This window comes from Salvia miltiorrhiza, chromosome 4 (assembly GCF_028751815.1).
Source record: "Salvia miltiorrhiza cultivar Shanhuang (shh) chromosome 4, IMPLAD_Smil_shh, whole genome shotgun sequence".
Taxonomy (NCBI): Eukaryota; Viridiplantae; Streptophyta; class Magnoliopsida; order Lamiales; family Lamiaceae; genus Salvia; species Salvia miltiorrhiza.
This window is the reverse complement of record NC_080390.1, coordinates 18,099,285-18,113,586: the sequence shown is the minus strand read 5'-3', so window position 1 is coordinate 18,113,586 and position 14,302 is coordinate 18,099,285. Positions and strand designations below refer to the sequence as shown.

Here is a 14,302-nt window from a genome sequence, read left to right as displayed (position 1 = left end):
CTTGACTCTGCATCCTGTAAAATATCACGTTCATTAGAAAATGGATACGAAACTTACTTGGTACATCTCAATCAACAACATACTCGTCCTCGTTTGATATGGTGGGGCATCAGCTATACTAGCCTCAACATTTCTCCTCATATTCCACATCAACTGCCTCATATCAGATTCCATCCTCTCAAACAATTCCGTCATCAAAACAATTCATAACTCATTAGTGAAACAAACTCAACTTTCAATCAAGAAAGCGACAAGAAACAACATCAACTTCTTACCTCGTTTAAGCCGGAGGAGATGGGGTGCTGGGGTTTCGTTTCAAACTAACTTTCTCAAATTAGTCTAAGAATTCAAATTAGACTAGTACTCAATTTTTAAAAGAGTAGAAGCAACCAAGGGTTCAACTTAGTCAAGCAATAGACTCAGAGCAGATGACCTGCTCTGATACCACCCTGTCGCAGCCCGAAAACCCGACACTAGTAATAGTGGGGTACGAGTATCGATACGACTATTTTTAAAGAATAAAAGATAAGAAGAACTAGGTGAACGTCATGCGGAAGCTCACGTAAAAGCATGTTAAGGAAAAACTTATAAAATTAGCCCAAGGGTAAAATCGTCAACATTGTCATAACTTTTTAATTATTAGGAATTTCACGAACAAAAACAAAACGGGTATAGTTCATTTTTCATAAGGAAGCATAATTTGCAGAGTATCGCAGCAAAAGGCGAACCGATTATATGTATGAAGACACATAACCGTGAGTGTATCGCTTGATCTCAAAAGAAACTAAATAATTCAAACATCAAGACTCTATTATCATAGAGGCAAAATAGTAATTTAATTTACATCATTTGAAACTCTCCCCCATCAGCACCAGTCCAATCTCACTCCCAGCTTAGCCTGCACATTTAGAAATACATGCAGGGCGTGAGTACATAATACTCAGTGGGCAAATGCCGAAAAACAAGAAAAGTGCTCTTAGAGCTATAAGTTTGAGGCTTGCCACATCTCAGCAATACACAGAAATAAGTTAGCATTTAAAAGAATCTGTGCATGCAGTTTTCATAATCAACATCATAAATAAGTGTCTGCAGACAAAGTAATCATCATGTATGTACCGCATCTACAACTCATCATCATCAAAGGTACTGAGAAGTAGGCCTCCCTCTCAAGTACCGTGACCGGCCGACCCGAAGACGGCTCACAGTCACCTCTGTGCACAAAATCCTTGCTTGTGGCAGGACTCAATTCATCTCATCAGTAGAGGGTAACATACAAGCTCAACATTAAAAATTGGCAAGTCAAACAGTTCTCAAACATCATTTATCTCAAATTATTTGATAAGCTCATAACATCATTATATCATCAAATCATTTTAGAAAACTCGGATAATATTTGTATACTCAAAATATTGCCCACCTGAAGTCCTTCGCTTATTCTGGAAAGAAATCAGGCAACTTACTTCTTCGTCTCGCTCGGGCCTTCATATGTCATCATCACATCGTCATCGTCATCGAAGGTTCATGTGATAAAACAAACCTTAGTCAGAAACTCAATTTCTAAATCCAATCTCTTCTTTACTCTAACTTCTCACTCAACGTCTATTTACCCGTTAAAACTCGATCCCTAGGTATACTCGGCTTCTAAGGATTCACACGTCCTATTATCGACTTAACTCTCAACTCGGCTCAAAATCATAGCAATCAAGCATATAAGCAAGTATAAACACTTAAGCATATTAAAAACACACATAAACAAGTCAAAAACAAACTTTACTCTGCACTGACTCAACTTTAAAACCTCACCAGACTCTGTACAGAACTCTCCTGGGGTCGTAACTCATACCAAAAGAAACCTCTTCGAGTCTAGTTTCATTTAAAAAAAAAGTAGGATCAAAAACTCCAAGTATTTTAGGAGATATGACTGTTTTACTACAGTCTACCATATTCGGCAGTTTTTAGCAACCGAAAAGTTTGATTTTTGAAAAATAGTAAACGTTGTCAAAACGGTCTGAAATTTTGTGGGTACTTAGCTAGGACACTTAGGTCTCAACCATAAAAATTTGGGTTCCAGAATGCTAAGAAAAGCTACTGGAAACGATGACTCTATTGGCTACTCCCGGAACAATTCGGCAGAACGTAGCAGTTTTAGTTTTACATTTTATAAAAATAGCAAACGAAGTCCAAATGACTTGAAAGTTTACCGGTGTGCTCAAGACTCTCAAATATACCTATCATAAAAGTTTCAGGGCGTTTGGATATCAAGAACCCCTCGAAAACAGTAGGTCAGTGTGTCGTGAAAAACGACTCCGAAACATACACACAAGCAAACATGCTCAACTCAACATTTAAACAAAGCAAACACATCAAAACTCATTTTAAGCACTTAAAGCACTTAAAAACATTCAAATACATCAAAATACTCGTAATACTCAATCTCGACTCTTTTCTTTCATCATCCACTCAAATCTCATAGAAAACACTTCAACGAACATATCTAACAAATTCCTTTTCAATTTCATGCTCAAAATTTCTCAAATTAATACTCAAATATGATCATTTACATCATATAACTCATTATTCACATATTCATTCACTTTTTATCATAAAAACTATATTTATTTTATTTTTATGAAAATCCATGTATCAACATAAAACTCTTAGCAAAACATGGATAAAATTATCATAATGATCATAGAGCAAATAAACCTCATTTTATAAAGCATCAAACTCACATCATATAAAAACTCAAAAATCATACAAACTAAAATAAGCCAAAATTTTATTTAGCCTACAATAGACTTAATCAAAAATACAAAGACACTACTATCATGCTTAAAAACATATATCTCAAGCAAAATCACTTAAATAACACATAGACTAAAAAGTCCTAATTTTTACTAAACTAACTCTTTGAAATTTTTACAAACACATACAAATCTTTAATCTACTCATAGATCTTTCATTTTTAACCAATTATTCTCACATCAAAACCATCAATTCACCAATAAGGGCATATATACACATATCCCTAATTTTGGTAAACTAACCCACATCAAAAACTCCAATTGACATCATATACTCAAATTAATCCATCAATCATCATCATATACACCTCATAGACTCATTTACATCATCAATTCATCATTTAACTCATTAACTCAAAAGTTACCATTTTTGGGTAAACTAACTTCCATCAAAGTTTCACATCTCATGACACATATTTCACAACATATATCAAACATCAATACACATCACATAATCTCTCATTTTTCACCCCCAAACAAGAAGAGAAAAAGAAAAATTTTGAAAGGGGTGAAGACCCACTTTTTCGAAAATTTGGAAAAGAAAAGGAGGGGTGATTTTCTTGCTCATCTTTCAAGAATACACTCACACGACATCTTTCAAACAAGATTTTAGGGAAAACATGGTTACTTACCCAAGTTCTTACCAAAGTCTACACTTTCTCACTCTAAATTTTGAGGCTCTTCTTCAAGGAATCTCTTGATCAAATGAGGATAGATAGTGTTTAGGGAAAGTTTTAGAGTGATGTGAGGTGTTTGGTAGTATTATTGGAAGCTTCGAAGGTTTGCTCTAATGGTGGAAAATGGTGGAAGTGTGAGGTGAAGGAGATGAGTGATGTGAAGGAATATTAAATTGAATTAATACTCGATTGCCCGATGATCGTTTCTTGGATTATTATTAATTCATCATACAACGATTAATTCCTAACATGCTCCTATGAATTTAACAGCTGCACACAGGTGTTAGGAAAACTTACTTGAAAAACGGATGCACAGATGGTTGATGATCGTGTCGAATGATTCAGACTCCAGCTCTGATCTTCTCGACTGTATCCCGCTCAATTCCCAACGTTGGATGGACAACGAACTATGAGAACTCCCAAGACAGAAAGCCTCACACACGATCTGCGCCTCCCTCTGCTCTCAAACCCTAATTTTTATCAGTGTATTTTCCTGAGAGCTGACAGCTGTATTTTATAATAATAAAATACGTAGGGGGCGCTACTTTCTTTGTGATAGGCGACTTCTGCCCTACTTGGGCTAGGAGACATTGGGCCAGCCCAGGGACCAGATACAAGGAATAAAGATGGGCCTCAAATAAATTAATTTATCTATGGTCAGCCCAGACCATAATTAATTTATAAATATCAGTTCATTCCACTAGAGAACCGATACTGACTTACCCCTTTATTGCCGGTGATGAGTCGGGGCTTGTATTTAGACTTATTAAATCTCCGTATTTAAAATATCCGACATCCATTAATTAATTAGAGCTCTGACAGCTTAAATTAATTAATCTCTTAATAATTCCTTAAGCAGTACCACTCAATCTTTATTATTACGCCTGAACTTAATCAACCTGCAGGGTTTAGCGTAATAAACCTTATTGAGCTCCTTAAGGGGATGTCATTATCCTATACCGGATACGGGTACTAATACAGATAATCAAATATCATATATTAACCGCTATCACCCAAGATACAGAGTACTCGAGTTAGTATTTAACTCTCGCCCATAGTAAGTCAAAGTGATATACGAATTAACATATATATCTGAATACTTATTAGTATTAAGATTTATGAGTCACCGAGATCTTGATTCTTCACTTAAGTCAGATAGAAGAATACATCTCAACTGTTGGTCCTATCAATACGTAATGACGTACCAGTATAGACAAGTAGCCATGACAAACTACTTCCATCTATACTGCAGCCTAAACCAATAACTTGTCCTTGAGTTATGTCGGCTGTGATCATATTATATCTCTTAAGGTTATTCCAATTATATGGTCTTCTGTGATCTACAACACACCATATAATCTACTTATACAGAGATAAAGAACATACATATGCAATCATGAACACAATCAGATAGGAGATAAGAATAGTGAATAACAGGAATCATTGTATACAAGCATAAAGTTCTTGCTTTCAGTATACAAATCCAACAATCTCCCACTTATACTAAAGCAAAACTTTTAGTATACAATGTGTCTAAATACTAGCTATTACAAAACTTCACTTCATCTCTCCCACTTATACTGAAAGTTTTTCTCTAAGTGGGTGGCATCAACCGCAATCCCATCCCTCGAGCATGCTTCTCATAGGTCTTTTGCGGTAAGCTTTTCGTGAAAGGATCTGCTAGGTTCTCCAATGTATCAATCTTTTCTACTAGCACATCTCCTCTGTTTACGATTTCTCGTATGATGTGGTACTTTCTCTCTATGTGTTTTGACGCCTTGTGGCTCCTTGGTTCCTTAGAATTTGCCACTGCACCCGAGTTATCACAATAAATTATGATACTCTTAGGCAAATTAGGGACCACTCCTAGATCCAAGAGGTAGTTCCGGAACCATACAGCCTCCTTAGCAGCTTCCGAAGCAGCTACATACTCGGCTTCCATGGTGGAGTCTGCAATGCACTTCTGCTTTGCACTCCGCCATGATACGGCTCCACCTCCCAAGGTAAACACATAACCAGAGGTAGATCTCTTCTCATCCCGGTCAGCCTGGAAATCCGAATCGGTGTAACCCAAAGGAAATAGACTGTCTGACTGGTAAACTAGCCTATAATCTCGAGTCCGTTTCAGGTACTTGAGAATATGCTTTACCGCAGTCCAGTGTCCTGGTCCAGGGTTCGACTGATATCTTGCAACCATGCCAACGACATAGCAAATATCAGGTCTCGTGCATAGCATCGCATACATGAGGCTACCTACAGCGGAAGCATAGGGTATCTTCCTCATCTCCTCAACCTCACTAGGCGTCTTAGGACACATGTCCTTAGACAGAGGAATGCCATGTCTAAAAGGTAGCAAGCCTTTCTTGGCATTTTGCATGCTAAAACGAGCAATCACAGTATCAATGTAAGACGCTTGAGATAAGCTCAACATCCTTTTCTGGCGATCACTAACGACCTTGATCCCCAGGATGTACGCTGCATCTCCTAAGTCTTTCATTTGAAACTGTTCGGATAACCACTTCTTTATGTCCGATAATAGCTCAACATTGTTGCCAATGAGGAGGATATCATCTACATAAAGTGCAAGGAAAACCACGTCACCATTGGCATCTAAACGGTACACGCAACTTTCGTTCTCACAACGAGTAAATCCATAGGATTTAATGACCTCGTCAAAACGTTTGTTCCATGACCTCGAAGCTTGCTTAAGTCCATAAATGGACTTCTTAAGCTTCCACACAAGATGCTCTTCGCCCTTCTTCACAAACCCTTCAGGTTGCTGCATATAGATGTCCCTTCCTTCTTCAAGGAAACCGGTTAAAAAAGCGGTCTTGACATCCATTTGCCAAATCTCAAGGTTCATGTGGGCTGCTATGGCAAGGAGTATTCGGATAGACTTGAGCATGGCAACCGGCGAAAAGGTCTCATCATAATCTATACCCAGTTCCTGGGTATAACCTTTCGCCACCAGTCTAGCTTTAAAAGCAGCGACTTCGCCATCCGAATCTCTCTTTCTCTTGTATACCCACCTACTACCTATAGCTACAAAGCCATCTGGTAGTTCAGTCTTCTCGTATACATCCATAGCACCCATGGATTCTATCTCAGAAACCATGGCCTCGTACCAAGAATCTGCATCTTGATCTTTCATCGCTTGTCTATAGTTATCAGGGTCGACATCCTTTTGTTCATCAACAGGAAGTAGATCCGAAGATTCTCCCAAGAACATAAATCGATCGGGTTGAACTACAACCCTCCCACTACGACGAAGCGGTGGTGGTACAGTTGTGACAATGGTTTGTGCAGTGTCTTGTGGTGCATTCACTTGCACACTTGGCTGGGGTGATGGAATCGCCTGTCCATTGCCTTCGATTTCTTGAAGGACAATCTCGGACCTAGACTTGTGCTCATTTATATAATCATGCTCCAAGAATCGTGAGTTGGTGCTAACAACCACTTTCTGATCCTTAGGATTATAAAAATAAGCACCTTTCGTTTCCTTAGGATATCCTACAAACAACATTAATTCGCACCTGGGTTCCAACTTCTTCGCTTCCTTGTCTAGCACGTATGCAGGACAACCCCATACCTTTATATGGTTCAAGCTGGGCTGACGCCCTGACCATAACTCGATAGGAGTTTTAGGAACTGATTTGGACGGTACCCTATTCAGCAAATAAACCGCTGTTTCCAAGGCATATCCCCAAAACGAAATAGGCAAAGATGCATAACTCATCATTGATCGTACCATTTCCATAAGAGTTCTGTTTCTTCTCTCTGCTACACCATTCTGTTGGGGAGTACCTGGTGCAGTCAATTGGGATGTAATCCCACATTCCGACAAGTACTGTAAGAATTCGTTTCCGAGGTATTCGCCACCGCGATCAGACCGCAATGACTTGATAGATTTACCCCTCCTCTTCTCCACTTCTGCCTTGAATTCTTTGAATTTCTCAAAGCATTCAGACTTGCGTTGAAGTAGGTAAATATACCCATATCTTGAGTAATCGTCAATGAAAGTGACGAAGTACTCATACCCTCCACGAGCTCTAGTGGACATCGGTCCACACAAGTCAGAGTGAATCAATTCTAACACATGCGAGGCCCTATTCCCCTTGGCCTTGAAAGGCCTTGCCGTCATCTTTCCCTCTATACAGGATTCGCAGGTTCTAAATGGAACAGCTTGAAAGTCTTTCAAGACTCCATTTGAAACGAGCCTTTGGATCCTATTTAGATTGATGTGGCCTAACCTTAGGTGCCATGCATGTGTATATTGTTCATGAGAATAATACTTCCTCTTATTCGGATTTGGAAGGATTTGTGATGTGGATGCAACATGGACAGAGTTGTTAATTGGACATGTAATAGTATAGAGAGAATTGTTCAAAATTCCAGAACAAATAGTCTTGTTATCTCTCATGATAGAAACACCTCTATCAAAAACAACAGAATATCCATTCAAAAACAATTTTGAAACAGAAATTATGTTCCGCCGAAACTCCGGCACATATAAAATATCTCTCAAAACTAAAATGTCATCACCAAAACATAAAGATAAATCTCCAATAGCAACAGCTGCGACCTTCGACGCATTGCCCATGGAGATGGTGATCTCATCACTTGCTAGCTCCCTTGTTGGGTTGAACCCCTGCAAGGTATAACAAACATGGTCAGTTGCCCCCGTATCCACTACCCACGAATGAGTAGAAAACGAAGCTAAACATGTTTCTGTTACTAAAACTTGTGACGTACCTTGTCCCTTTGCCTTGAGCACTGGACAATCTTTCTTCCAATGCCCAACCTTGCCGCACTTGAAGCACTTTCCCTTGGCTGTCGGCTTGTTCACGCCGCCGCTAGGGCTATCAACTTTGGCTTTACCGCTCCCACTAGCCTCATGGTCATGCTTGCCCTTTGGACCTTTCCACTTCTTTTTCCCGCCTTTCGACGAAGAAGTAGATCCCTTGGCAGCAACAAGGACCTCTTTCCCATTGCGCGTGCCCATGACCCCCTCTGCCGAAACTAGAGCATTCAATAACTCATTGAGAGTATAGTTGGCCTTGCTCATAACGACATTGAGACGGAAGTGCTCAAAAGTTTTGGGGAGAGTATTGAGGATGATATCGACCTTGGCTTCGCCTTCGATACCCCCTCCCAGCAGATCAAGCCTGTCAAACAGATTTGTCATATGCATGACATGATCGTGCACCGAGCTGCCCTCGCTCATTTTACAAGACAAGATTTCTCTCATCAAGTTAAAACGAGCAGACCTCTCGGACTCCCCATAAACCTCACTGAGGTTTAACATGATGGTCGCTGCGTCATCCATGACCTGATGCTGGAGTTGCAAATTTTGCGACATAGTCATCATAATATAGCACTTGGCCATATTATTCGACTTGTGCCACCTTTTATGCGCCTCACGTTCCGCATCAGTCGACTCATCAGTTAAGGCCGCGGGACGTGGAGTGGTAAGCACAAAACTGTGCTCATCAGCGTCAAGAATATACATAATATGGCGTTTCCATTCGGTGTAATTTGGACCGGTGAGAGGATTGTTTGCTAGAATGTTAATAATCGGAGACATAGACATATCTGAAAGTAAACAAATAAACATGTAAGAACATGAAAAGCATATAATTCGTAACAATAATATTGTAACCTTTTGATAAAACAATATTAATGAAACCTCCAACGGCTCAAAGAATTCCATGTGCAAGCCACGTGGGGTGGACAGTTACACACGAACTCCTCAACCAGACTATTCACCTAGTCATTTAATTTCCATCCATGTCAACTTAACCTTTTGACAAAGGAAATTAATAGTTGGCACCTTAACTAGACCATATCATCATCAAGAAGGGACTTCGTGGGGAAGTTGTACATTGTACTTGATATGATATCTAAGCAATAACCACATTTTAACCTTGAAAATTAAATTCTCGAAATTAACATACTCACGCGGACCATGTCGCTTTCAATTTAATTTTCTTGGTTATCTTATTTAATACCATTCTCCAAAGTACTTATGAAAATTATACAAGTAAGCCACGTGGGGTGGACCGTTACTGCATAACTCCCACTACTTCAATGGTTTAAATATTTTTATAGAAACCTCATCTGACAAACTTATGAGAAACAGATATGAAGTAAGCCACGTGGGGTGGACCGTTACACATATTGCTAATCACTTTGTCTAGAGACCGCATGTGGAGGTCTAAAATAATTTTTAATTACTATAAAAATTATTAAATTGCTTAGTCTTTTTCTTTCAAAAGGTTTGTTTATGCTCAAGCACATAAACCTAAACATGCTTCTCTAGAACGCAACATGTAAATCATGCTCGCAGAATTCTAAAACATGCTTAAGAAAACGGCAAACCTACTATCATGCTCGTCTAAGCGCAATTAATAAACAAATATTAACAAACAAAGACGGGCAAAAGCAGGTAAAGAGCATAAGGGATTAACAACCACGACATGCAAAGAACAGTAATAAAAGAATTAAAATTCTTCGTGATCCATTCGTGGAAACCCAACATCTATTCTATTACAAAATAAAATAGAAAAAGAACAGGCCCAAAGACAGAATTAAAAACTCGGCCCGAACACATGGGCCCGTCAAGCTAGGGTTTGGGCCCCCTAGGGTTTGAAACGCAGCCACCTAGGGTTTGGAACCCTAGGCGCCGCTGCCTCCTCACGCACAGCCGCCTTTGGCGCCTCACAGCCGGTCGGCGAGCCCCACCCCAGCCGCCCGACGAGCGAGCAGACCGGCGGCAGCAGCCTCCGCATGGCTCCAGCGCGCCTCCAACGCGCGCACAGCAGCAGCAGACTCCGGTGCTCTCAGCGGCAGCAGCTCCAGCAGGCATCCCGGCGTGGACAGCAGCAGCGGCAGTGCGCCGCCCGCTGGGCGCGCAGCGCGCGAAGCGCGCAGGCGCGGCCCCCGAGCGCGCACAGCCCCTGCCGGCTGCAGCCTCCTTCCCTGCCCGACCCGCACAGCAACAGCCCGCCTCGCCTCGCATCGAGCAGCAGCAGCAAGGGCGCACGGCGCCTGCCCAGGCGCGCGGCGCTCAGCGCGCGCGCAGCCCTTGGCGCCGGCGGCCTTGCTCGCTCCGCGCCCGTTGCTCCTCCTTACACCTTCCTCGTCGTTGATTCGTCGTCGTCCTCGTCTCGTTCTTCAATTTTACAGATTTACAACGGAAAAACAAATACAATTGAAATCCTAATCTAACCACGGATTTTCTCGTGGTGAAAAACGATTACAACGTCAAACGACGTATCCCACGAATCAACGAATCACGAAGAACAACAGCAGTTAAAAACAACGCACATTATTAATCGTACACAAATTAATAATAGAGCCAAGAAATTAAACCTGGCTCTGATACCAATTGAAGGAATATTAAATTGAATTAATACTCGATTGCTCGATGATCGTTTCTTGGATTATTATTAATTCATCATACAACGATTAATTCCTAACATGCTCCTATGAATTTAACAGCTGCACACAGGTGTTAGGAAAACTTACTTGAAAAACGGATGCACAGATGGTTGATGATCGTGTCGAATGATTCAGACTCCAGCTCTGATCTTCTCGACTGTATCCCGCTCAATTCCCAACGTTGGATGGACAACGAACTATGAGAACTCCCAAGACAGAAAGCCTCACACACGATCTGCGCCTCCCTCTGCTCTCAAACCCTAATTTTTATCAGTGTATTTTCCTGAGAGCTGACAGCTGTATTTTATAATAATAAAATACGTAGGGGGCGCTACTTTCTTTGTGATAGGCGACTTCTGCCCTACTTGGGCTAGGAGACATTGGGCCAGCCCAGGGACCAGATACAAGGAATAAAGATGGGCCTCAAATAAATTAATTTATCTATGGTCAGCCCAGACCATAATTAATTTATAAATATCAGTTCATTCCACTAGAGAACCGATACTGACTTACCCCTTTATTGCCGGTGATGAGTCGGGGCTTGTATTTAGACTTATTAAATCTCCGTATTTAAAATATCCGACATCCATTAATTAATTAGAGCTCTGACAGCTTAAATTAATTAATCTCTTAATAATTCCTTAAGCAGTACCACTCAATCTTTATTATTACGCCTGAACTTAATCAACCTGCAGGGTTTAGCGTAATAAACCTTATTGAGCTCCTTAAGGGGATGTCATTATCCTATACCGGATACGGGTACTAATACAGATAATCAAATATCATATATTAACCGCTATCACCCAAGATACAGAGTACTCGAGTTAGTATTTAACTCTCGCCCATAGTAAGTCAAAGTGATATACGAATTAACATATATATCTGAATACTTATTAGTATTAAGATTTATGAGTCACCGAGATCTTGATTCTTCACTTAAGTCAGATAGAAGAATACATCTCAACTGTTGGTCCTATGAATACGTAATGACGTACCAGTATAGACAAGTAGCCAAGACAAACTACTTCCATCTATACTGCAGCCTAAACCAATAACTTGTCCTTGAGTTATTTCGGCTGTGATCATATTATATCTCTTAAGGTTATTCCAATTATATGGTCTTCTGTGATCTACAACACACCATATAATCTACTTATACAGAGATAAAGAACATACATATGCAATCATGAACACAATCAGATAGGAGATAAGAATAGTGAATAACAGGAATCATTGTATACAAGCATAAAGTTCTTGCTTTCAGTATACAAATCCAACATGATGATGGGCGAAAATTCAAGTGAGGGAGAGAGATGATGGCCGAAAATTTTAGTGAGGGAGAGAGAGATTTGGCTTTGCAAGATTGAATTTGATCTTGCATATCTTATGAAATATTTGGTAATTAATGCTCCTCTCTCTCTAATCTTTTCTCTCTCTCTCTCTAATCTCTACACTCTCATCTCTACTCTCTCATTCTCTATACTCTCAATCTCTACTCTCTCAATTCCATACTTAGCAAAATTGAGACATATAACATATGGTATGGGAAATTAAATAAAGTGTGAAGGGTGATTAAATAAAAATCACAAAACTATGGTAAAGTCACTCATTAATAAAATACCATAGTATAATTATTCATGTGACCAAAATAATGATCATAGCACTATTATTAGTGCACTCACTCAATTATAATATTCCTCTTCGTAGGAAAAATAATTTTAAAAAAAATATATGCCCGGAAAAATTTTCATAAACCGGCATCATTCGATTTCTCGATAAAAATAAACCATACTTGCTTTGGAAACTTAATCAAAATTCCAAATGCTAAGGTCTCGAATAAAAATCATAATAACTCGGTCACAGTGATACACATCACGAAAATCACATAATCGATCAGTCACGTAATTTCACATAATGTCACATCAAAGCAGTCGGCAAAGCAAACAAACTAGACATCTCTCGGACCGACTCTTTTCATCAAGGTTCTCGCTCTTTCTTCCTTGACTCTAGGTCAGACTCATTATACCTATTCTCTTTAATAGGTCAGTCAAACTCTGATAACTCAGTATCTGTTAAATTTATTCCCGGTAATCGGAAATAAAATCTCAACTCAATTCAATCAGCATCTCTATCTCAGCTCATTTCTCGAATCTCATCATTCTAACTCTATCCTCGGTTTAGTCACTCGTATCTCTATTTAAAGACAATCTGTCTTATCTAATCATAAAAAAAAAAGTCTCGCATCTCGACATCTCAGTTCTCTCAATAGTGTTAAGACACTATCTCACATCATAGGAAACGTACGGGGTGTTACAAATAATGCCTAAGTCCTATCAGAAATATTAAAGTAAATTCTACACAGTCCCCGGCAACGGCGCCAAAAAGTTGATCGCTAATTTCTTAACAACAATAACTGCAGCTAACACGGTGCAAATGTAGCAAAAATTGGTAACCGAGTATCGTATCCACAGGGACTGATAAACGAAATTACTCTAACTATTCCCTATACAGACATTCACAGTAGACAGGCAAAGCAAATAAGACGGTGAATCAAATACTAAACTTAATAAAAAAATCTAAACAACAGAAAAACAATGATAAATAAATCAAATAGAAAGACTCTGACCCTAGGGATGTACTTTTACTAATTAATTACATGCATTTAATCTATTGATTCAATTACCAATTTAATCCAACCCTGATGAGAGATCACAGAACTATTCACAAGCTTCTCTAACGAACACGTATGAAAGTAGATTAATTTACCCCCTTCACATTCAAGACTCCAAGGAATAAATTAACTCCCAACCGTACACAAAGAATAGCTCCCTATAGTTTCACCTATCTCATTCAAGTGTCAAGGCTACTACTATATCATGCATTCCTGAATCGGCTGAACAATTATCGCATTCAAGTTTTCAAATCGAACAACTAGACATGTAAATTATTGGCCAAATAATTCACAAGAAATTAAGCACCAAGAATCATGAATCACAAGTTGGATGGCAAATTGATATCAATAAATCATACACACATAATTAATCAGCTATGCACAAACCCTACGTTCAGATTAACGAACTAACCAAACATACTAAAATAAATCAAAAGCATAAATAAAAGAAAGCAATTAAAATAAATAAAATAGATAAAACCCAGAAGAAATTTTGGATGAACAGCTTGAATCTGCAGAAATAAATCTAATCTATGAAAACTGAATGTAAAACTGAAAAAAGAAAAACGAAAAGAAAGGAGGTGAAAAGATGTGAAAAGATGTGCCTAATAGGTCAGGAAAATGACCTATATATAGGCACATGAGATAAATACAGTGTAGAACTCGAAAATATTGAGAAAATATAAAAAACCCGAAAATTCTCGAAAATT

General features: G+C 39.2%; 1 long non-coding RNA gene across 1 annotated transcript; it reads right to left on the bottom strand.

The window, feature by feature from the left end:
• Positions 1-621: 621 nt before the first annotated feature.
• LOC131023742 (uncharacterized) lies at positions 622-3,614 on the bottom strand. The gene is made up of 3 exons (XR_009101513.1): positions 3,437-3,614; positions 1,418-1,479; positions 622-898 (listed from the first exon to the last, which is right to left on the bottom strand). It is a non-coding gene; the product is annotated as an uncharacterized LOC131023742 (long non-coding RNA).
• Between the last annotated feature and the right edge of the window lie 10,688 nt (positions 3,615-14,302).